Source organism: Mizuhopecten yessoensis, unplaced genomic scaffold (genome assembly GCF_002113885.1).
Source record: "Mizuhopecten yessoensis strain PY_sf001 unplaced genomic scaffold, ASM211388v2 scaffold10903, whole genome shotgun sequence".
NCBI lineage: Eukaryota > Metazoa > Mollusca > Bivalvia > Pectinida > Pectinidae > Mizuhopecten > Mizuhopecten yessoensis.
This window is the reverse complement of record NW_018408779.1, coordinates 151681-176323: the sequence shown is the minus strand read 5'-3', so window position 1 is coordinate 176323 and position 24643 is coordinate 151681. Positions and strand designations below refer to the sequence as shown.

The 24643-nt window shown below is 37.3% G+C and overlaps 1 protein-coding gene across 2 annotated transcripts in view; it reads left to right on the top strand.

The window, feature by feature from the left end:
* Positions 1–16696: 16696 nt before the first annotated feature.
* Positions 16697–24643, top strand: part of LOC110463419 (hydroxysteroid 11-beta-dehydrogenase 1-like protein) — a 114499-nt gene continuing 106552 nt past the window's right edge. For both annotated transcript variants that reach the window (XM_021518005.1, XM_021518003.1), the window contains exon 1: positions 16697–16890. The gene's annotated coding sequence lies outside the window, so the exon portion shown is untranslated. The remainder of the gene's footprint in view (positions 16891–24643) is intronic.

Genomic DNA, 24643 nt, shown 5'->3' with positions numbered 1-24643 from the left:
ACATACAGACTGGATATATCCGTCTCTTAAACTGTCAATCTTAGGGGCTTTACACATACAGACTGGATATATCCGTCTCTTAAACTGTCAATCTTAGGGGCTTTACACATACAGACTGGATATATCCGTCTCTTAAACTGTCAATCTTAGGGGCTTTACACATACAGACTGGATATATCCGTCTCTTAAACTGTCAATCTTAGGGGCTTTACACATACAGACTGGATATATCCGTCTCTTAAACTGTCAATCTTAGGTGCTCTACACATATAGACTGGATATATCCGTCTCTTAAACTGTCAATCTTAGGGGCTTTACACATACAGACTGGATATATCCGTCTCTTAAACTGTCAATATTCGCGTCTAATGAGCTTGATTTTTATTCTTGTTAAAACGGTAAAACACGAGCTAATCTGAAGAACAGCTGTCGGGGAACTCTCCTTGTGTATGTTGTACCTAGCGACGCAGGTATCATCATTATAGATACATGTGCGGTCTTCAATCTGATATTAAAGCTTGTATACTACATGTATATGCGGTCTATAACCAATATATATATATATATATTACCTACATTGTATATTGCAGACCAAATCTAATTAATACACTATTATATGGGAGTTATCCCCCTTCCCCCACCCACACCATATTTTATATGATAACCTCTTAATTATGTAAATATCTAATTAGATTTACAAATTTTATTTTTTGACAGTAAGCAAAATCTTATTATTATAAATTCAATCCATTATGTCCATATACCTACCATCAATGGAGAGGACTTATATAGGCTATAAGCCTGTTGTCCAATCCTTTTGACAGTGTAACATTCTTCTATGTCAATAAAATATGTTAAAATGAAAAAAATAGATACATGCACGTACTCAAAAATAACACGAACGGGGATTTCCCAGGATTTTTTATTACCCTTTGAGCTGAAAGTAACATTTCAAAAAGTACTATTCCAGGAGCTCTCCCTCTCAGTAGTCATGTTTAGTTGGAACTAGAGTAATCGCTCTTCCTTCACCCGACAGTACGTCCGTGTGACCAACCACACTTGCACAGTGAATTTCCTATTTGATATTTATATCAGACGTTTTAAAGCACTGTAGACTAATTAACACTATGTACTAACGCTCGTGGTGTATACTATCTAACGCTCGTGGTGTATACTATCTAACCCTCGTGGTGTATACTATCTAACCCTCGTGGTGTATAATATTTAACCATTGCACTGCTTTCAGTTATCATTCATAGCCAATGGAATCTGTTCATCTCATAAAAAATCACACTTATTGTTATTCAGCATTTAGTTCAAATAATGTATGTATCTTGTAAGCTTTTCAATGAACAGAACAGCCATCGCCCGGGGAGGGGTCAGTGGTATCCAACGTAACAATTATGACGTCATAATGATAATGATGTCAACAATCGGTCCGTGGCATTCATATCCTATATGAGTGTCAACTGAATTTGGTAGGGTTATATAATGGTAATACCATACGATGGTAAATATCATTAAATGGCACAAACTCTGTCAGCTTATTAAACGTGAATAGATATTGAAAAAAAACTCATTGTGTTTAGAGAGACTGAATGAAGCAGTATATGTAGATCTCCGACGTAAATTGGTTTCGTTGAAACTTTCGTTAAAAAGACAACACCGCCGTCTACTGGCAGTTACTTAAGGTAACTTTCGTTTAATATACAACACCGCCATCTACTGGAAGGTAACTTTCGTTAAACAGATAACACCGCCATCTACTGGAAGTTGCGAGAGGTAACTTTCGTTAACAGACAACCCCGCCATCTACTGGACGTAGCCAAAAGTACATTTCGTTGAACAGACAACATCGCCATCTACAGAACGTAACGAGAGGTAACTTTCCTTTACAGATAACACCGCCATCTACAGGATCTAACGAGAAGTATTTGGTTGTCAAACAAAACCCCTTGTGCATTTTTATGATTAGTTTTCAAATAAGAAAAAAATGTTTTCAGGTTTTCATAAATTAATTTATAATATAATAATTCATTTTTTTTTTTTAAATCGGGTTGATGTCCCTTAATATTAAAATGTATTTNAGACAACACCGCCATCTACAGGACGTTACGAGAGGTAACTTTCCTTTACAGACAACATCGCCATCTACAGGACGTAACGAGAGGTAGCTTTCCTTTTACGGATAACACCGCCATCAACAAGACGTAACGAGAGGTAGCTTTTCTTTTACAGATAACACCGCCATCAACAGGACGTAGCGACATCGCTATCTAGATGTAACTTTCCTTTACAGATAACATCGCCATCTACATGACGTTACGAGAGATAACTTTCCTTTTACAGATAATAACGCCATCTACAGGACGTAACGAGAGGTAACTTTTCTGTTACAGAAAACACCGCCATCTGCAGGACGTTACGAGAGGTAACTTTCCTTTACAGATAACACCGCCATCTACAGGATCTAACGAGAAGTATTTGGTTGTCAAACAAAACCCCTTGTGCATTTTTATGATTAGTTTTCAAATAAGAAAAAAATGTTTTCAGGTTTTCATAAATTAATTTATAATATAATAATTCATTTTTTTTTTTTAAATCGGGTTGATGTCCCTTAATATTAAAATGTATTCTGATCACAGTGGCTGGCTCTAGATCTGGAGCGGATATCGATATCGGCAGCCGTCCTAAAAAGTGAGAAGACATAAATAAGATCGAAACACTTCTTTCACATGGAAGGGTCGCCTCGGTGCATTTTGAAACATTCCATCCCGCGATGGCAGTCGTAACTAATGTGATGTTTAGATAATGGAAACTGTAGTTACCATAAACCCCCACGACCTGCTCGACTCTTTCATCTACGATCATGGTCACAATGATGTTTAAACATATTGCTTCAAAGCACTCTGTTGACCCTGTCGTACTCTCCCAGTTAATTTCTGTGTTTTTTGCACATCTTCCATCTTAATTGAATCCCATGTACCCTGTACTCTAAACCATAATTGTTTTTTCCTTCTTGACAGAAAATATCATCCATTTAACGTTTCATTTTAATGCTTCTGGGATCGCTGATAATGATGGAGCGACTCGCGCGGATCTGTCGCTAGGGAACAGTCTGCACAAAGCATTTAACAGTTTTCACGGGCAGACAACTCGTCGAGGGACACAGAGAGTCATTCATTTTTAATATCCATATTTTGTAATCTGACAATACTTTTTGGTGCTCTTGTCTGATAACATATGGTTTTATCTAATTGATTCCGACACAAGCAAATACATAGCGATTAGACAAAAACACACACATTTGTATAGAGATTATTTAAATTGAACAGAAAAAATGTTTATTAATCTTTAGAAATTATGTTAGTTAAGACTGTATAAATAATAGTGTAGCCCAGTCCAATGTTGTTAAACACGGTAGGAGAAGCCTTTACCAAGAGCTTTCTGTCATGACAAGGCGCAACATGTAGACTAGAGGTTCTCAAATAAATATAATCACCGTGCAACTTTTGTACATTGGATATATATATACGCGTATCTCTGAAACGAAAGCTGGACACCTAGCTTTCAGCTGCTGGTAAAAGTCTTTCAAATTTTACATTCATCGTCGTACGTATGTAAGCAGGTGTACAGCTAAACCGATGTCCGCTGTACAGATGGACCTATATCCGGTGTACAGAAATACCTATATCCGGTGTACAGATGTAACTACACCCGGTGAACAGATGTATCTATATCCGGTGAATAGAGCTTCCTATGTCCGGTGTACTGATATACTTATATCCGGTGTACAGTGTTACCTATATTCGGTGTACAGAGACACCTATATCCGGTGTACAACTTTACCTATATCCGGTGTACAGAGATACCTATATCCGGTGTACAACTTTACCTATATCCGGTGTACAGAGATACCTATATCCGGTGTACAGTAGATAAAGTGTACCTCTATAGTGAACCCGGACCTCTTTATCATTTGTGTTCGATTTAAAGAAGTTCTCACATATGAGATGCTGGAAACGGTTGATACTTCTGTAAAGTCGAACTTACAGCTTAACGGGAACAAATCGGTATTCTTTCTTTAATTATAATAATTTGCAAAAAAATAGTACTCCGTGGTATATGTATATGTATGAAGCGTACTAATGTTAAATATGTGGATTAATTAGGTTGCTTTACAAGCGTCAGCTGTAGGGAATTTCCCTTGAGCTCAGCGGTAGAGAGCCAAGGGTCGTGGGTTCGAGCCCCAGCGACGGCACTATCTATATCACTATTCCTCGTCCTATTACAAATTGGTGCCGTTGATCCTCCCCATTCAAGGTAAGAGAACCCTTGGCTGGGAGTCAAAGAACCTGGGTTGGTGTTTAAAAAAAGGGGGGAATAGTGTAAAAGATGTGGATTAATTAGGTTGCCTTACAAGCGACAGCTGAAGGGAACAGCGGTAGAGCATCGGGCTGGAGAGCCAAGGGTCGTGGGTTCAAGCCCAAGCGACGGCACTATCTTTATCACTATTCCTCGTCCTATTACACTAATCTTTAAAAGTTAGCATAACGTTCGCTCAGTGAGACGTTGCCTCAATAACTAATTTTAGATAAAACCATAAAACCAAGACGAGGGTTTCGGAGAACTGGCAGACACTACGTTTACTCGTTATCAGGGGTGAGCAGTGCTCGTCACGCGCGCACGAGACTTATAGGGTGTACAATGGCGTGCTTCAACCCCTCCCGTTCGTGGCAAGGTGTCTTGTCACGTGACCCGGAAAATCTGAAACAGACAGAATTTAATGAGGCATGAAGAACAAGCAGATACATGTTTAATCTCTGATAATCATGCAGAAAACATGGCATGGTCTGGACCAATGGGTGGGTGGATCGAATGGATCGCTTAGAACTCCCAACTTCAACCCTTTAACAGCCCATCAACACAATAATGTCATACAGGGCCACACAGTAGTCTTCACGACCCATCAACACAATAAGATCACACAGGGCCACACGAACCGTAGTCTTTCTTCTTTTTCTGTTTTTTTTTTTTCCTTTTTTTTCCTTTTTTTTTTTTTCAACAGCACATTAAACATAACACATCATATTTCAGTCTCACATTCTTAATTTTCACACAAGTTTTTTGTTTGTCTTGACATTTTTTAAACATTCTTATATTATTACATCAATTTGGATACCAATGCAGAAAAACAATTATTTTCTTTATAAGTTTAAAACAAGATACAGAGAATAATATTATATGCATTGTAGTTGAGAAGCAAACAAATACAAAAAAAAACGAAAAAAACACCAGTTTGACTATTTTCACATGCTGAAAACGTACGGTAGTCTTACCGGCCCATCAACACAATAAGATCATACAGGGCCACACAGTAGTCTTAACGGCCCATCAACACAATAAGATCATACAGGGCCACACAGTGGTCTTAACGGCCCATTAACACAATAAAGTCATACAGGGCCAAACACTAGTCTTATCGGCCTATCAACACAATAAGGTCATACAGGGCCACACAGTAGTCTTAACGACCCATCAACACAATAAGGTCATACAGGGCCATACAGTAGTCTTAACGACCCATCAACACAATAAGATCATACAGGGCCACACGTACGGTAGTCTTAACGGCCCGTCAACACAATAAGGTCATACAGGGCCACACAGTAGTCTTAACGACCCATCAACACAATAAGGTCATACAGGGCCACACAGTAGTCTAACGACCCATTAACACAATAAGATCATACAGGGCCACACGTACGGTAGTCTTAACGGCCCGTCAACACAATAAGGACATACAGGGCCAAACAATAGTCTTAACGACTCATCAACACAATACGATCATACAGGGCCACACAGTGGTCTTAACGGCCCATTAACACAATAAAGTCATACAGGGCCAAACAAAAGTCTTATCGGCCCATCAACACAATAAGGTCATACAGGGCCACACAGTAGTCTTAACGACCCATTAACACAATAAGGTCATACAGGGCCAAACAATGGTCTTAACGACCCATCAACACAATAAGGTCATACAGGGCCCCATAGTAGTCTTAACGACCCATCAACACAATAAGGTCATCCAGGGTCACACAGTAGTCTTAACGACCCATCAACACAATAAGGTCATACAGGGTCACACAGTAGTCTTAACGACCTATCAACACAATAAGGTCATACAGGGCCATAGAGTAGTCTTATCGGCCCATCAACACAATAAGGTCATACAGGGCCAAACAATGGTCTTAACGACCCATCAACACAATAAGGACATACAGGGCCTCACAGTAGTCTTAACGGCCCATTAACACAATAAAGTCATACAGGGCCAAACAACAGTCTTATCGGCCCATCAACACAATAAGGACATACAGGGCCTCACAGTAGTCTTAACGGCCCATTAACACAATAAAGTCATACAGGGCCAAACAATAGTCTTATCGGCCCATCAACACATTAAGGTCATACAGGGCCACATAGAAGTCTTAACGACCCATCAACACAATAAGGTCATACAGGGCCACACAGTAGTCTAACGACCCATTAACACAATACGATCATACAGGGCCAAACAATAGTCTTAACGGCCCATCAACACAATAAGGTCATACAGGGCCACACAGTGGTCTTAACGGCCCATCAACACAATAAGGTCATACAGGGCCAAACAATAGTCTTATCGGCCCGTCAACACAATAAAGTCATACAGGGCCACACAGTAGTCTTAACGATTCATCAACACAATAAAGTCATACAGGGCCACGCAGTAATCTTAACGACTCATCAACACAACAAGGTCATACAGGGCCAAACAATAGTCTTAACGACTATACATGAAGATAAATGATACATTATCTCCAAAGACAAGCGGTAGGAACTCTCCGACTGGTTGCCGGGATCCCAACCTGCTCTAGCCGAGCTAGCTGTCTGGCGAGTGAGATGTAACCCTGGACATGGCACCTCGGTATGCAGATCTCTCGTGCCAAGACGGAAATGTTTATTCTAGAGCTCAGCTCTTCTATCCCCCTGTAATTGTGTGTGGGGGCTACACACCGGGGTAATTTCCTTTCTGAGGGAAATCCATCACTTCTCAACGAGTAATACGACTTTGATTGAGAACTACATTGTCCTGTCCATCCCTGTAATGCCAAAGTGGTATCGCGGTCCCTTTATCTAGGGTTGCTCTACATTTTATTTGAGGGCATAAGTTAACACAAATTCGGGAGGAGGAGGGTATTTGTAAGACTCGGGATTCGCTGTCCCTACTGTCTGTCGCGGATAATGAGTTTCTAATATGTATGATTGTTAATGGCGAGGACCACTTACGATTTCCTCCGTCTGACTCTCTTTGTCCTAACGACCAATAACCGGGCTACTGTCGTGAGGCGAACTTTTCTCACTCGTTATGAAGTTGTCCTTAAACACATGGTTCCCACCACCTCGTGGGGGAGTTATAATTTTCTCTGCGTAATTAGTATATTTTGTTACTCGCTCACTGCATCTTTTTTTCTTCATTTCCTAACTAAAAATCTTAGTGGTTTTTTTTCTACAAATGGTTATTTGTACCCGGATCGTTAATGTGGGGTGCATTTGGATATTTTCATGAATATATACATTAAGGTCACGTGTTAAATTAGATATAATCATACAAATAAAAGGTGAGAAATGCGAGGTAGCCTATAAACTAATTTTTATTACAAATTAAAGTTATGTGTAAGGTAGCATATGACCTCTAACTCAGCTCTAACACAAATCACAGGTATAATATGTAAGGTAGGATATAACCTAAACTCACACACAAATCACAGGTATAACGTGTAAGGTAGCATGTAGTCTTAACTCTAACCGAAGTCATGGGTATAATGTGTAAGGTAGCATATAACCTAAACTCTAACACAAATCACAGGTAAAATGTGTAAAGTAGCATATAACCTTAACTCTAACACAAATCACAGGTATAATGTGTAAGGTAGCATATAACCTTAACTCTAACACAAATTACAGGTATAATGTGTAAGGTAGCATATAACCTTAACTCTAATACAAACCACAGGTATAATGTGTAAGGTGGCACATAACCTAAACTCACACACAAATCACAGGTATAATGTGTAAGGTAGCATATAACCTTAACTCTAACACAAACCACAGGTATAATGTGTAAGGTAGCATATAACCTTAACTCTAATACAAACCACAGGTATAATGTGTAAGGTGGCACATAACCTAAACTCACACACAAATCACAGGTATAATGTGTAAGGTAGCATATAACCTTAACTCTAACACAAACCACAGGTATAATGTGTAAGGTAGCATATAACCTTAACTCTAATACAAACCACAGGTATAATGTGTAAGGTGGCACATAACCTAAACTCACACACAAATCACAAGTATAAAGTGTAAGGTAGCATATAACCTGAACTCTAACACAAACGACATATATTATGTGTAAGGTAGCATTTAGACTAAACTCTAACCAAAGTCATGGGTATGATGTGTAACGTAGCATATAACCTAAACTCTAACACGAATCACAGGTAAAATGTGTAAAGTAGCATATATCCTTAACTCTAATACAAACCACAGGGATAATGTGTAAGGTGGCACATAACCTTAACTCACACACAAATCACAAGTATAAAGTGTAAGGGAGCATATAACCTGAACTCTAACACAAACGACATGTAGTATGTGTAAGGTAGCATATAGCCTAAACTGTAACAAAAATCATGGTTATGATATGTAAGGTAGTGTATAACCTTATCTGTAAGACAAATCACAGGTATAATGTGTAAGGTAGCATATAACCTTAACTCTAACACAAACGACATATATTATGTGTAAGGTAGCATTTAGCCTAAACTCTAACCAAAGTCATGGGTATGATGTGTAAGGTAGCATATAACCTAAACTCTAACACAAATCACAGGTAAAATGTGTAAAGTAGCATATATCCTTAACTCTAATACAAACCACAGGTATAATGTGTAAGGTGGCACATAACCTAAACTCACACACAAATCACAAGTATAATGTGTAAGGTAGCATATAACCTTAACTCTAACACAAACGACATGTAGTATGTGTAAGGTAGCATATAGCCTAAACTGTAACAAAAATCATGGTTATGATATGTAAGGTAGTGTATAACCTTAACTGTAAGACAAATCACAGGTATAATGTGTAAGGTAGCATATAACCTTAACTCTAACACAAAATCGAAGGTTTAGTGTGAAAGGTAGCATATAACCTTAACTCTAACACAAAATCGAAGGTTTAATGTGAAAGGTAGCATATAACCTTAACTCTAACACAAAATCGAAGGTTTAATGTGAAAGGTAGCATATAACCTTAACTCTAACCCAAATTGCAGGTGTAAAATGATGTGCATGTTTATATAGAAATGCATCCACAACTTATTGTAAGACACACTAATTGTATTTGAATTTTACCTCGTCATTAAATGATCTAGTCTTTTTGAGACGTATCACTGTATGACGTTTCACCTGAAGTTGTTAGGTGCATTAGGAATCAAATTTATGATGCAGTTTTATGTCGTAGATGCAGTACACGTGCGGTAATGACAGCCTGTATTAAGATTAGGAAGTTTTAGAAGGTCAAGGTCATTTAACGGCAGAAATATGTTCAAGGTCATCCAGTGCATCGTCACTCACATGGAACAGAAAGGAGTAAAAGAGTAATCTATCACGAGAAAGGAGGTGAAGAGAACGGAGGGATGATTGACGTTTGCCAGGGAAACGAAGACATGCACCTGATGACAGATAAGAGCTTACAAAGGGAAATCACTCTAAACACACACTTTAGTGCAGCGCTGCCAAGTGTTAATAACTATAAATAGCACCAAGCGTATTTTTTATGGTAACATTCATCATACGTAATGTGAGTTGTTGAGAGAGTATAATAGTGGAAGAACCTCGTTGTATAACAGTAGTATGGATAATAGTGCTGCGCCGGTAGTTACATAGGCTTCACCGTTACACACCAAGATTAAATTGCAATATAATATAAACTTTATTTTACAACAATTATGAAACAACTTTTCACAACTTATAGTAATCACTCTTGCTGGCCCGGATGTTAGGGCACGGAGGGGTCTTAATGTGGGAGGAAACCGGAGTACCCGGAGAAAACCAACGTATCGCACAGGTGACTTCATACCTTTCCACGTTCGATCGGGAAATCGAACCCCGGCCGCTTTGGTGTAAGGCATGTGCGCTATCCACTGCGCCACCCGACCACTCTTGAAATATAACTATTAAAAATTTTAAAAAAGAATTTCATCGCACAAGACTTCGTAGAAAGATGTCGATGAAAAAACCCTTTTCTCATTTCGTTTTGTGTCTTAGTTCGTAAAATACTGTGATGAGGCTACGTCGGGTGTAATCATTTCATAATTTTTATAGAAGTCGTGATGATCTGGTTGTTTATAAAATATATTGCATACTTTTCTATAGATCTTGTGTGTTTTGTGTTATAAGATATAATATATAATATAAATAATATCTTATAAAGACATTGTATATCTCATAAACGATATAAGATATAGGATATATAGGTAATATATTGATAATTTCATAGAAGATATCTTCTGAAAAAAGTTATCTTATAGTATCTCTACACGTATATCATATATCTCATAGAATTTATATACGATATCTTATAGTATCTCTATACGTATATCATATATCTCATAGAATTTATATACGATATCTCATAAACAGAATATAACCAATATAATCTTATTAGATAATGATTAACATGGCTCCTTAGATAAATGGGAAGTTGGCTTGCCATACGTAAACGCTTGTCGAGTGTGTTGACGTTAGGAGGGATACTACAACAATTGATGTAGATATCTCTTACAGTTTGATAAAACACGTGTGAACACAAAGTATACACCTCTGACATATTATGTAAATAGTTCGGCGTGGAGTTTTTACCATAATAAACAGTTCCGGAATGAAATCCGTTCCCCTATAAACAGTCAGAACAGATCTGGCTAGATTGTGTACCGGCGCGCAGACTTAGACCCCAAATAGATACTGGTATATGTCCGGTATATAAACAATTAACAGATGGGTTATTAACGTAAATAAAAAAATCTCTTGTGGAAATAAAGGAAACTTTTCATGAACAAATTCTGCACTTTGTCACGTGCTTTGGGGCTGGGTTTGTAAACGACTCGTGCATGTATATATCATAAGATCCTCGCGAAACATTTATCTACCGACTCGACGTGCGAATTAACACGAATAATGAAATATTAAAAAAATAGATCTATATTATTGCATTGTCAAAAAAAATGATAATAGAATAGTCCACAGTACCGACGTTAAAGCTAAATGTTCTAACATGTTAGTTGACCATAACGTAAAATAAGAAATATGTAGTCGGAGGAAACATTACCCATTGACGTCTAACTCTGTCTGGTCTCCAGATACCAACCCAGATTTAAAAACCAAACGGTAACAAAATGTTTTACGAAAACAAATCTTTAACGAGATGAAACAAAACGGGTTAACGAGAGACACAGATCTTTAACGAGAGGTTAAAACAAACAAAACAAACAACAGACTTTTATCGAGAGTTATATGCAAATCTTTAATGGGAAGCTAGGCCAATATGTTTTTAACTTTTTGTGAACACCCGTGTTCTGGCAATGAAGTGTGTCGGTGTCCAATTCATACCCGGAAACGATTTAAAATAACATAATCAGCCCACAAATACAATAGTGATCTCCAAGATCCCATGTGCCACTTGCAAAGAATCCTAATTTGTACATTGGGAATCTCGAGACATCAGCAGGAACACGGAACGGAGGGCTTTGACTTCGAATTCTCTGCTGCAGCTGAACCAATGCCGTGGAGACCAGAGACTAGACTGATTGGCCAGTGTTTTCTCAGGGTTTACGGCGCTACCATATGCATGAGCGGTTGCGTCGCTTATTGTACGTCCACCATGCCTTCTGTCCCAACGTCGTCTTATATATATAGGACAGACGACTCATCTTCTCCGCCCTACCCTCCTTCCTCTGTATACTGTATCCCTTCTATTTTCATGTTCCTATCTTTATCGTCTGCTGAAAGGCCGTAATAGTGGACGTTATACCTTCAAAATCAATATCAATCAATCAATCAATCAGTCAATCAATCAATAAATCAGTCAGTCAATCTATACAGTGCTCGACATGGACAGAAGCCGTCTGAAGCTCTCGTTAGTTAGATCATCCTAATGCTATCAACGGTAACCCCTATAAAACAGTTTTAACTTTTGAACAATACCTTTTTTTAAACCATGCTATTCAAAGGCATGTATTATCTTGTAGTCTCACCAAATCCTGTTGCTTCTGTTTGAGTTATCTCCCTTAAACATTTTAAAAGTGAAAATAACTTTTCCTCCCACTATTTGCTATTTTACCTTTTTTAAATTTATCATCAGTGAAATCAACCAGCTTCATTTTTAAAATATTCAATAGTTTTCTAGAGCTCTCTTGGAAATGAGGAGATACATGCAACCTATAATTATATTTAAGTTATGAATTTCAATTTCAATGTTATTGGAATTATCTTTTATATTACCACGGTTTGGACATATAAAGTCCCAGTGTTTGGATATTTTCCCTCTGAATAAAATTAAAGATATTTGATTAAAACGGTGTGATATATATGTATATTCAAGAAATTATCAAAGAACACAGTGGGTTTTGAAAATTAGAATTTGAAGAATGATAACAAGCGACAAAAAATACAAATTAAAAATATATTTTTTTGTTAAAATTCACAAAAATCTTTCAATTTTCTGATTTTTGATAGCTGCTCTATAATTGGTCTGAATGTTATACAGAATTTTCAACCAGTAAGACAAACAACACGAATAAAATCGATAAAAAGACGTGATGAAAATTTCAGTTTTTGAAGTGACGCCGTGAAGCTAGCGATGTTATGTGCCCAGATTCCCGGGAGAGCTCCTTATATGTGGTACATAATCCGTCACTTTCCACCTGGGGGTTTATGTCTCGTTAGAGGAGGTACAGGTGGGTTACCAACAGAGGGCACTGTTAAAGTGACGTGATTGATCAATTTGCACCAGATCCGCCTGAATGAAGTATTTTAACAGCAAAATGCCCCGGTCACCGGAATGGAGCATACAAAAACAGAAAGCCCCGGAATTCAGTCTGCTGTATAGTTCTGTCATCAATGGAAATGGAAGCTGTATCCTTCAAATCACTTGTAACTAGATTTTTCGTTTTTCCTTTATAACAATCCGGACTAATGAGGTTTTACTCTTACACAGCTCGGACTAATGAAGTTTTACTCTGACACAGTCCGGACTAATGATGTTTTACTCTGACACAGACCAGACTAATGATGTTTTACTCTAACACAGACCAGACTAATGAGGTTTTACTCCAACACAGTCCGGGCTAATGAGGTTTTACTCTTACATAGTCCGGACTAATGAAGTTTTACTCTAACACAGACCAGACTAATGAGGTTTTACTCTAACTGCTGGGTGTCTTCGGCAGTATGTTTCAGTGAGGTAGCACTACAAAGTCGGCATCAGTTCCGCGCTATCACAAGGAGACAAACACGAACATATCGCAGCCTCCCAAAATACACGCACATACACTACACGCATGCATCTTGCACACAGGGGAGGCCGTCCTTAAATGACCTTAGCTGTTAATAGGACGTTAAACAAAATCAAGCAAACAAACAAACAAACTAACACAGTCCTGACTTATGATGTTTTACTCTTACACAGTCCGGACTAATGATGTCTTACTCTGACACAGTCCGGACTAAGAATGCTTTACTCTAACACAGTCCGGACTAATGAGGTTTTACTCTGACACAGTCCGGAATAATGAGGTTTTACTCTGACACAGTCCGGACTAATGAGGTGTTAGTCTGACACAGTCCGGACTAATGAGGTTTTACCGTTCTGGGTACAGTCCCGTTTTGGGTACACTCTGACACAGTCCAGACAAATGAGGTTTTACTCTGACACAGTCCGGACTAAGGATGCTTTACTCTAACACAGTCCGGACTAATGAGGTTTAAACTCTGACACAGTACGGACTAATGAGGTTTTACTCTGACACAGTCCGGACTAATGAGGTTTTACTCTTACACAGTCCGGACTAAGGATGTTTTACTCTTACACAGTCCGGACTAATGAGGTTTTACTCTGACACAGTCCGGACTAATGAGGTTTTACTCTGACACAGTCCGGACTAATGAGGTTTTACTCTTACACAGTCCGGACTTATGATGTTTTACTCTACTAACACAGACCAGACTAATGATGTTTTACTCTGACACAGTCCGGACTAATGAGGTTTTACTCTGACACAGTCCGGACTAATGAGGTTTTACTCTTACACAGTCCGGACTAATGAGGTTTTACTCTAACACAGTCCGGACTAATGAGGTTTTACTCTGACACAGTCCGGACTAATGAGGTTTTACTCTAACACAAACCAGACTAATGAGGTTTTACTCTGACCCAGTCCGGACGAATGAGGTTTTACTCTAACACAGTCCGGACTAATGAGGTTTTACTCTGACACAGTCCGGACTTATGATGTTTTACTCTACTAACACAGACCAGACTAATGATGATTTACTCTAACACAGACCAGACTAATGAGGTTTTACTCTAACACAGTCCGGACTAAGAATGCTTTACTCTGACACAGTCCGGACTAATGAGGTTTTACTCTGACACAGTCCGGACTAATGAGGTTTTACTCTAATTAAATGAGGTTTTATTCGATGAAGCTTTTTCTTTCGTTTGTAGGTCGGACGAAATCAGATGCCTGATGCAAAAGTTGTTTCGACAACACAACTATACACAATAAATGATTGGACTAGGGATTTTTAAAAACGATCTCTCTGAATTGCATCAAAAAGCTCGCGTAGAATACGGCGATTAATGAAATACACAAACTAATATTGTTCTAGTTCTATGTGATATTTTTTTCTCAGATACGAGGTACTCATGTTTTTAAAAAGAAATCATGTAACAAAAGTGTCAAATGACGATAAAAGTATGCAGGGTATGTAAAAGTTGTTGTTTTCGCCTCCTTATTTTACACTACGAAGCTGGGGTAGGAGACGGTATCTGTGTTATTTTGGCCAGAAACATGATCACCAATGACAAGTCTGAGACATATCGCCCAATCGAACATGTCATGGTTCCTAAGTAATGCATCAGGGTCCGTATTCATGAAACTGTTCTCATACTCAACTTTTGGATCTGGTTTTTAACCCTTTCACCACTGTAGACCATACTGGACTCTTCCAAATTAATGCATGGTAGAGTTCACTCAAGTTACATAGGGCTGAAAGGGTTAATCAGATCGTACGAGATACTCCATACGGCTCCATCTCCTCGCACTCTAAATCTCGTGGATGTTCGGACATTTATAACACTATGTTAAATCTCCCGACACTAATTGACATAGATGTGATTGTAAAAAGTCGAGACACAGAGTACATCACAGTAAATCCCTCGGATTTTGACGAGTGCTTATTTTAGCAACAGTGTTGCCAGTTGAGTTATAACGAGGATTTGGATTCATGTTTAAGAAACAAAATGAAATATAGAAATATAAAATAAATCAGGATCTGGGATACACACTACAAATATTATAGAGTCAAAGGGATTTCTAGATATATTTCTTCTCCAAACAAGTTTTTTTTTAAATTATTCTTACATTTAATTTGTCCATTTAACGATAGTCATTAACATAAAAAGCTTTTATACAGTTAAATTGTCATAAAAGTATCATCCAGTGAAAACTGCATACAGTTCTGTAGATAAATATACTTCTTTACATTTCATGACAGTTTCTTGGGCCGTTTTGCCACAAGTGTCCCGTTCTGGGTACAGTCCCGTTTTTGGTACGGTCCCGTTTTGGGTACAGTCCATTTTGGGTACGGTCCCGTTCTGGGTACAGTCCCGTTTTGGGTACAGTCTCGTTTTTGGTACAGTCCCGTTTTGGGTACGGTCCCGTTCTGGGTACAGTCCCGTTTTGGGTACAGTCCCGTTTTTGGTACAGTCCCATGCTGGGTACGGTCCCGTGCTGGATACAGTCCCGTTTTTGGTACAGTCCCGTTTTGGGTATAGTCTCGTGCTGGATACAGTCCCTTTTTTGGTACAGTCCCGTTTTGGGTACGGTCCCGTTCTGGGTACAGTCACGTTTTTGGACCGTACCGGGTACAGTCCCGTGTTGGGTATAGTCCCGTTTTTGGACCGTACCGGGCTGGGTACGGTCCCGTTCTGGGTACGGTCCTGTGCTGGGTATAGTCCCGTGCTGGGTACAGTGATGGTAGACGTGTGGACGGACGTTTGTTTAACGCGATAAGCATGTCAACTCTAATGTGATGTAACACGACAGAGAGGAAATTAACGCACCCACCGACCTAGGATTCGAAGCTGGGACCCACCGAACTCAGTCTAGACGGACGCTCTACCAATTGAGCTATCTGGTCGCCGACGATCGACACCATACAGTTCCACTTCAGTGATATCCCGGACGCGTGGACTCTTCCGACACTGCTGACGCATGGACTGACGACCTACTCAGTAAAAAGGGTTGTCCTTTGTGACGGTCCCAGGGTGTGGAGTTACGGTAACGTCTGCTATCATGTGGAGTTTTGTTTACTTTGAGCTTGGTAGGTGTGTGTCTGTACGTGGTCTTGACTAAATGAGAAGTCACTCCTGGCTATCAAAGTCCTCAAAGATATCGGCAAGGGTTGTTTCCATTCCGTCTAGAGATGTGACCTTAATTATTTGGGATTTATTTATATTCCGCCATGCTGATGCCTGCAACACTTGGAGAATAAGGTAAGGGTAGTTTTGTGTGCTTATGCGTGCACATGTTATTCAGTGTTCCGCAGTGGTCAGCTAATAAGGTCGGAAGATGAACTGCTCTACATTTCATAACAAAACTTTAGACAGGTAAATAGTCTTTAAACAGCTTTTATAAACTAGATATATAGGTCAATATTTTTACTGTAAATACCCACTGTTCAGCGTGGTTCTAGTTTTGGAAAAACATATATATTGGCATTAGAATCTAGGTTAGTAAAAGAGAGCTTAGTAAAAAATAAAGCTGGAATGTTGGCCCATAAAAGCATCATGTGAAATTGCAAATGCATCTTTGTAATGTCTAATGATCATACAGCATTACATTAATATTGTTAGTCAAGTGACTATTATTAGTTTAGCCTATAGTTTTAACAGATTTGTGTTTTTCCTGGTCAATTTATTTGTACCCAAGTTATTTCCATAAACATGAATTACTATCTAGAATCTTCAACCCTATCTTTTGATCTTTTAGTACAATTTAAGCTGAGTGATTTCAAGAATACAACAAAATTTAACAAAAGAAGGTCGGACGTAGAGAGTGTGACTGTTAGACATACATTTTATGTTTTTTTGCATATTCACAGCATGCAGTGTTTGCAAGCTCTCCTGTTAGAAAAAAATACAAATGTTGGAAAACTTTTGAAATAATTCTCATTTGAACATGAACCCTGGCTTTGTGTAGGAAAGTGGGGCTTCATTGTAAAGTATTCCTCTTAAATAACTTTAACAAAGTATAATGACATTAAAAAGATCATTGTATTAATTATGTCACAAATTAAAAGTGAGAATTTATAGCAGTATAAAACACCACCTTCATTAACTCCATTGAAAACTGCTAGATGTAGATGGTAATAATTTTATCAAACAGACACCTGCTGACTCTGACTAAATTGTGTCATGTACCGCGCTGTATTGTTATTCTTGTATGGCATGTGTGTTTTGTTGGCAGTCAGTTGCTGAATTACAAACTGAAAGTATAGTACCATCATAGGGATTATTTTCTGATTTTAGCAATTGTAGTCAATATAAAGAAAAATGAGTCAAAATTGGGCAATTCCATGTAAAGTTAAAAGAAAATGGAAATCAATAGAGGTAAGTTTAGTTATAGGGGTCCTTCGCCCCCTCTAGGATTATTCCTGGGCTGTGACGACTGTGGTGCAGTTATATCAAATCACGGACAGGTGACTTATAATTTGAAAAATTTATAAAAGTTTATATAAAATTTAAAATTTGTTTAACTGTGAGTGAGGGAATGTGTGTTTATGAATTTCACCGGAGCTATTATTATAACTATGGTATGTGTAAGACAATGTTTACCTGCGTAAGATAAACTTTACCACCACTGAAGGAAGTATTTGTCTAGATATTTAAGAGAGATCCAAATCCAATTACGGATTGTGCAATGCCGTCGCCTGGAGAACATGTACAGGCAGGTTCCCGAAATATTTGGTGATGACATCTTTTTCAAAAAATAATTTTACATATACTTAAATATGCTTTCACATGCCCTCATGTCCTGTACATCATCATGACGTCATATTACATTATCGATGCATCATTTGGTGATGATTTGGAAAAAACAAAAAAAAATCAAAATTCCAAATAAGAAATTTGTATACATTCTTCATAAATTAGAAATATATTTCTCCTGAGATGAGAGAATTTACACTCCCCTGATCCCCCCCCCCCCCCCCCCCCCAAAAGAAAACCCACAACAAAAAAGAAAATCTGTCTGAGAAAAACACTGCATTCCTCATTGACAGTAGTGTATTGATAATGGCCGTGTGGTTGTACGCTGTACATTGACAGTAGTGTATTGATGATGGCCGTGTGGTTGTACGCTGTACATTGCTTTGGGCTGGTTTGGGATCATATATAGAAAAGTACATAAATAACCTGAGAATGTGTCATACATGTATCTATTTGTTGAGACAAACTACAGAAGTTTTTGTCCATAGAGTATCAATCTGTTATGGTCATTGGTATTACTAGTGACTAAAATCTCAATAACCTAACTCTGGTCTGTGACATCATCATCAAAGTTCTACATACAGTGTAGCAGCTTCATAGTACAGTACAATGGTATTTTGTGTAAACTAGAACTATTGGTTGTTTATCATTTCTCTTTAAAAATATTTTATACAAATGTGTTTCTTTTAATCCAAATGACTATAAATAAACCTGATGACTTTGATCAAACACTTGCATTATTGTAAGATTGTATTTGTCCCCCATAAAATATGTTCTTAATTTTGTTGCTTGACTGGGTACACATATTATTATATAAGAATACAACATGATCAGTGTTTTCATTTGCTGAATTTATTTCAAAATAAAATGAAATACTAGAGCCTGTACTCTATATTCTGACTTTTTTCTCAACTACGTTGATACAAAACTTCGTACACTAAATGTAATGATTCAAGTTTTGCTTTTTTACTGCTTAAAAATAAGGTTCACTATTATCTGACTATAACTTGTTTAATGTTATTTTGAAATGAATTATCAGAAGGATTGAATAATACTATTGTTGTAAATTCAAATGGTTGTGTTTTTAAATTTGTGTTTAAAAAAAAAAAGTACGTCAATTTATACCATGAATATGAATTAGGATCAAATGTTTCAAAAATAGAAATGTGCTGAGTTATACAAATCTGTATTCATCACACAACATGTATCAGTTGTAACTTAATAGTAATGTCATGAAATTTAAAATATAATAAACAAGAATATACAAAAATGAAAGTGACAAAGAATTCATTAAATTTTCTCTGCAAAGGGGTGGTATATATATTAGGATGCAATGGTCCTGATCCCTGTGTCAACAAGGGTCAAAATGGTCAAAATGAAGATATGGTTATAACGTGAATAACCTCTAAAATTAAGTGATGTTTATATATTGACTGTTAAACTTGTATATCATGGTCGGGTTGAGAATTTCGTGAGGGAGGGGGTTATTGTCTATCATTACTACCATCACATGGACAACATGAACTTTTCATTATATATATATAGGAATCAGTATTTTGCTTCATATATCAAATATCACAAACACCAAATTAACAGAAATTGTAAGATTATCAACTTAATTCAAATTTATCGCATTTTACATCTAAACAAGATTAGTTGTAAATGATATGGATCGAACTGCAAACTGCAAATTTGAATATCCATTAACACTGCTCAAATCTTCAGAACAAATTCCTTGCTTAAATCCCGGGTTGTCACAGAGATAAAGTGAAAAAAATCTGTTAAATACAATAATCTTTAGGGAGATTAAAATTGTCACAATTCAGATCAGTCAGTGTCCCATTGTCTGAAAAGGGGAACAACTTAATGTATACAGTGTGACAGAAATTCAACTTTTGAATATTTTGTTAAGGATGAGAATGCAGAGATTTAACATAAATGCTTAAATTTAAAAAAAAAAATTGAAAATGTTTGTTTATTTCTTATATCAACATAAGAAATTGAAAATGAAATTAAGGAAAATGATAGAGCAAAACTAACAATCCTTTTTCTACAGAGTCTTTAAAACATCTGTTCAGTGCCATATCAGCTTGACTTGTTAAAATCATTTTGTAACTTTCTTATCAGATTTTGTTTAATCCATTAAATGCTACAATTTCTGTTTTTTTGTTTTTGTTATCATATATCATCAAATTTACTTTGAGAAAATAGAATTAAGTTTTAGTTTTGTTATAAATTACAAGTCATGTTTATTGCTTGCTAATGTTAAGTTGATCATACTTTGAACAATGATCATGTTCAGTTACTGGGTATTGTACTGTCATGTAGTGTTGTGAGTCCCATTAGTTGAGGGCATGCAGAGTTTAAAAAGTAATGCGATAGGTTTGATAAACATTTAATTTGGGACAGTGTAAACAAGGACCTACAGTTTTGACACATTGTCAACTCTATTGGCAAACAGCTTATGTAATTTGAGGTAGAATGGTTGATAAGTTGATATGTCAGTGTTTTTTTTTTTTTTGGGAACTGGCAGCTGGTCAGTAGTTTTGGGAAATTATCACAGCCTAGTACAGTACTAATTTAGGAAAAGCCTGGCACTTTTATGTGGGTGAAAGACTAAATTCATGGAATATTTCAAATTAACTTTTATTCTAGGATTTTCATTTTAAAAGAAAATGTTTGTGTTGTATTGTTTGTAATAGTTTCATTTTGCTGTTTTTGTCCATCGTCTCTCATTTTCTGTTATCTGTGAACAATTTACAGTTTTAAGAGAGGTCATTACGCTTGTCCACTATCTTGGATGGAAGAATATTAAAGTTGTTAAATAAATGTTCTTTACATTCATTAAAGGTCACAGGGATCAAGTCTGTTGAAATCTGCAATCAACTTCTTCCATAGAACCATAAAACCCAGGATCATATTTTACTAGTAGGTAAATGGAATGAAGAGCGACCAAAGTCATCATTGAACTTCCAATTTTCCCAGAAACCCCCAAAGGAGGGTTTTTCACCCCTAAAATAGTTGGTTGTACCCTCAGTTTTCAAAAATTGGCTCATATAACTATAGGTACCTAGGGGTACAGAATCTTCAAAATGTATCATATGATCCCCCTTTTCTAAATTTCAATGGGAACACTGGGTCACAGTGGTCTTATACACTACAGTGTATAGTGAAATTCCATTTTTATGCCCCCGCCATAAAATGGGGGGGCATATAGTGTTACCAATGTCCGTCCCGTCCCATCGCATCCCATCGCGTGGGACGCGTCCCGTCCCGATTCAATGTAAACACTTGGCAACTTCATTCTTTGACAGATTTTGGTCAAACTTTATAAAAAGATCAAGTATGATTATACTTCGGACATCATTGTAGTTCAGGGATCCCAGGTCAAGGCCAAGGTCACACTTGCTATATATATAGAAAATCGTCATGTTCCGATTCAATGTTAACACTTAGCAACATCATTCTTTCATGGATTTTGGTCAAACTTTATTCAAAGGTCAAGTATGAGTAATCTTCGGACATTGTTGTGTTTCAGGGTTCCAAGGTCAAGGCCAAGGTCACTGTTGCTATATATAGAAAATCATCTACTGATTCAATTTAAACACTTAGCAACTTCATTCAATATGTTATGGCGATGGTAATAACATACAAAAAAAACATATGAATATTGAAATCAACTTTAAGTGTAGTACCTTGTGTGTGTGCATGTTTCAGGGTATGAAGGTCAAAGGGGTTGTAACTTTTTATAGAACACTGAAACTAATTTCACATGACAGCGGGGGCATTTATGTCTTACAGACATTTTCTAGTTCTTTCTTAAATTAAACTTCATACAGCAATTATGAAACATGTTTCATTAACTAATTTAACTTGTGACGGCTTGGATGGAAGCACACAGGGGGTATTAATGTATGAGTAAACTGGAGTACCTGTCCCGATTAAAGATGATTACATGGGCGAAACCACAGACATGTATTTATCTGACATATCAGATTGTGTGAATTCATCGCAGGTATCACATAGATTTCAGAGGGCTTAGCCAGAATAAAATATATCCATTCACATAATAAACAGGTGTGATCGAAGATATGGGATAAACACATTTGTGTTGTAGTGCTTCTATTACACACAGGCCAGTCTACAGTTGTTCTAAATGCCTCTATTACACACAGGTACACACAGGTCTACTGTTGTTCTAGATGCAAAACAAAGCTCAGCATTACCCCAAGTTAATTAAATCCTTCCAGAAAATTTGAACAACGGTGGACAAATTAAAATGAGGTCAAGGACAGAATAATTAGACCACACAACCATAGCTTCAAAGGACACTAAATTGTTCTCAGTCCATTATTGTATCATTGTTTCAATTCATTCATTTTATTTAATCATTGGATGAGTCCAAAAAGGACGTTAGCTACTGGGGTACTACAGTGTGAAATACAGAACGTGTGTTGTACATGTATAGGGTCTAAGTTGAGGCTGTATCACTATAGTAAAATTCACAAGGTATACTACTGTGACACCTGGCCACCAAAATTAACCTTAAAACCCTGGAGTCATGGATTCTGTCAAATATGTATGTACAAGTAAGATGGAGGGCTATCAAAGTTGTTCAAATAAATGACCTTGAACCTCCTTGAAGGTCACATGGGTGAAATCTGTTAAAAATCTTCTAATGATTTCTATAAAGACCTATAAGGCCTATATATGGCCATGATATAAGTAGGTTACCAAAGACCACCCATTTGCATCTTTTTTTAATGTATGTGTCAAGAAGTCAACTTTGAGAACTGGTCGGGGTTAAGGGTCAATACTGATTATTACAGTGTTATGTTAAAATGATTTTAAACTCTTTTCAATACCCAGAAAGCCTAGGGTCATGGTATTTGGCTTGTATGTAGCTCTGATGAAACATTACATTTGCATTAAAATTACATTCTAGATCACAAGGCCTAGGATTGTAATACATAGGAAGCCGACTAGCTTGTATTGAGCCTTAGAGACATTGGGCTTTAACTTCATTTAAAGTCACAGTAGTACATATAAATGGTAAAAAAAATCCCAATTCTAACTGAAATACTGTCCTTAAAGTTAAGAAAAATGACAATTATCTCTGCTAAAAAAAAGCCCACAAAAACTGTCATCGTCAAACAGATGTTGAAATATATAAAATCTAAAGTTTGTGGCTTTTGATTTAACTGGATCCATAATTTGATTTGAAAAGATTTCAAGATTTCTTTTCAACTACATCTGATACCACACATTGTGAAAATGACTTGTAAAAACTGCAGTGATCTTGAGGGCACAACCTCTTAACAGAAAAAAAGTCAAACAGCTTGAAGGCTTGAAGCAAACTTCTATCAGTTCGGCTAATATATCATTGAAATGGATAATTTCTCCTGCTAAGGTTCCTGACCCTAATTACTCAGGTGTGATAAAAACCACGGGGTAATAAAAACAGTCACTGCCTTTACAACAGAAGGTGGCCCCTGTATTAGATTGGTGATGGCTGCGATGTTTTGACAGGAAATTGAGTGGAGACCTTTGACGGAATCTTAAGCTACCTGTTACCATTGTATTTTTACAAGTCTCTAACCGAGCCGAAGGTTGTTACCAATTGTAGGTAGATAAAGCTGGGATTAGACCTCTGTCTTGCTTCAATAAACCTCACAGGATGGTTCGGCGTCCCCCTTTGATGTGTTTCAGTATTGACGATTGCCAATACAGGTAAAAATTCCACAGATATGTGCAGGTATCAACCCTACTACAATCGTTACTTAAATACGACAATTTGACAAGGGCTGCAAGGGTCGCAGAGGTCATTCTCATTTATAATAGTGTGGTTCTGCATGAGTGATTTCTGCCAGATTGAAGACAGGTACTGTTTGACAGATAACCATGTTCAGGTGATTAAAGGGTCGTGTAATCTGATTGTTTTTGTTTACACAAATGTCTACAGGTAGATAAATGACATGTTCTGTAATACCTGTAATAGCCACACAGCTAGGTAGCTTACCTGGCAAAAATATCTGTGATATACCTGCATAACACTGATCAATAACTTACCTGTCTCAGAATACTTGTTATATACAGCTCCTACACAGAGGTAGATAAAGAATTACCTGTTATATACCTCCTACACAGAGGTAGATATAGAATACCTGTCTCAGAATACCTGGAATATACATACAACGCAGAGGTAGATATAGAATTACCTGTCTCAGACTACCTGTTATATACCTTCAACACAGAGGTA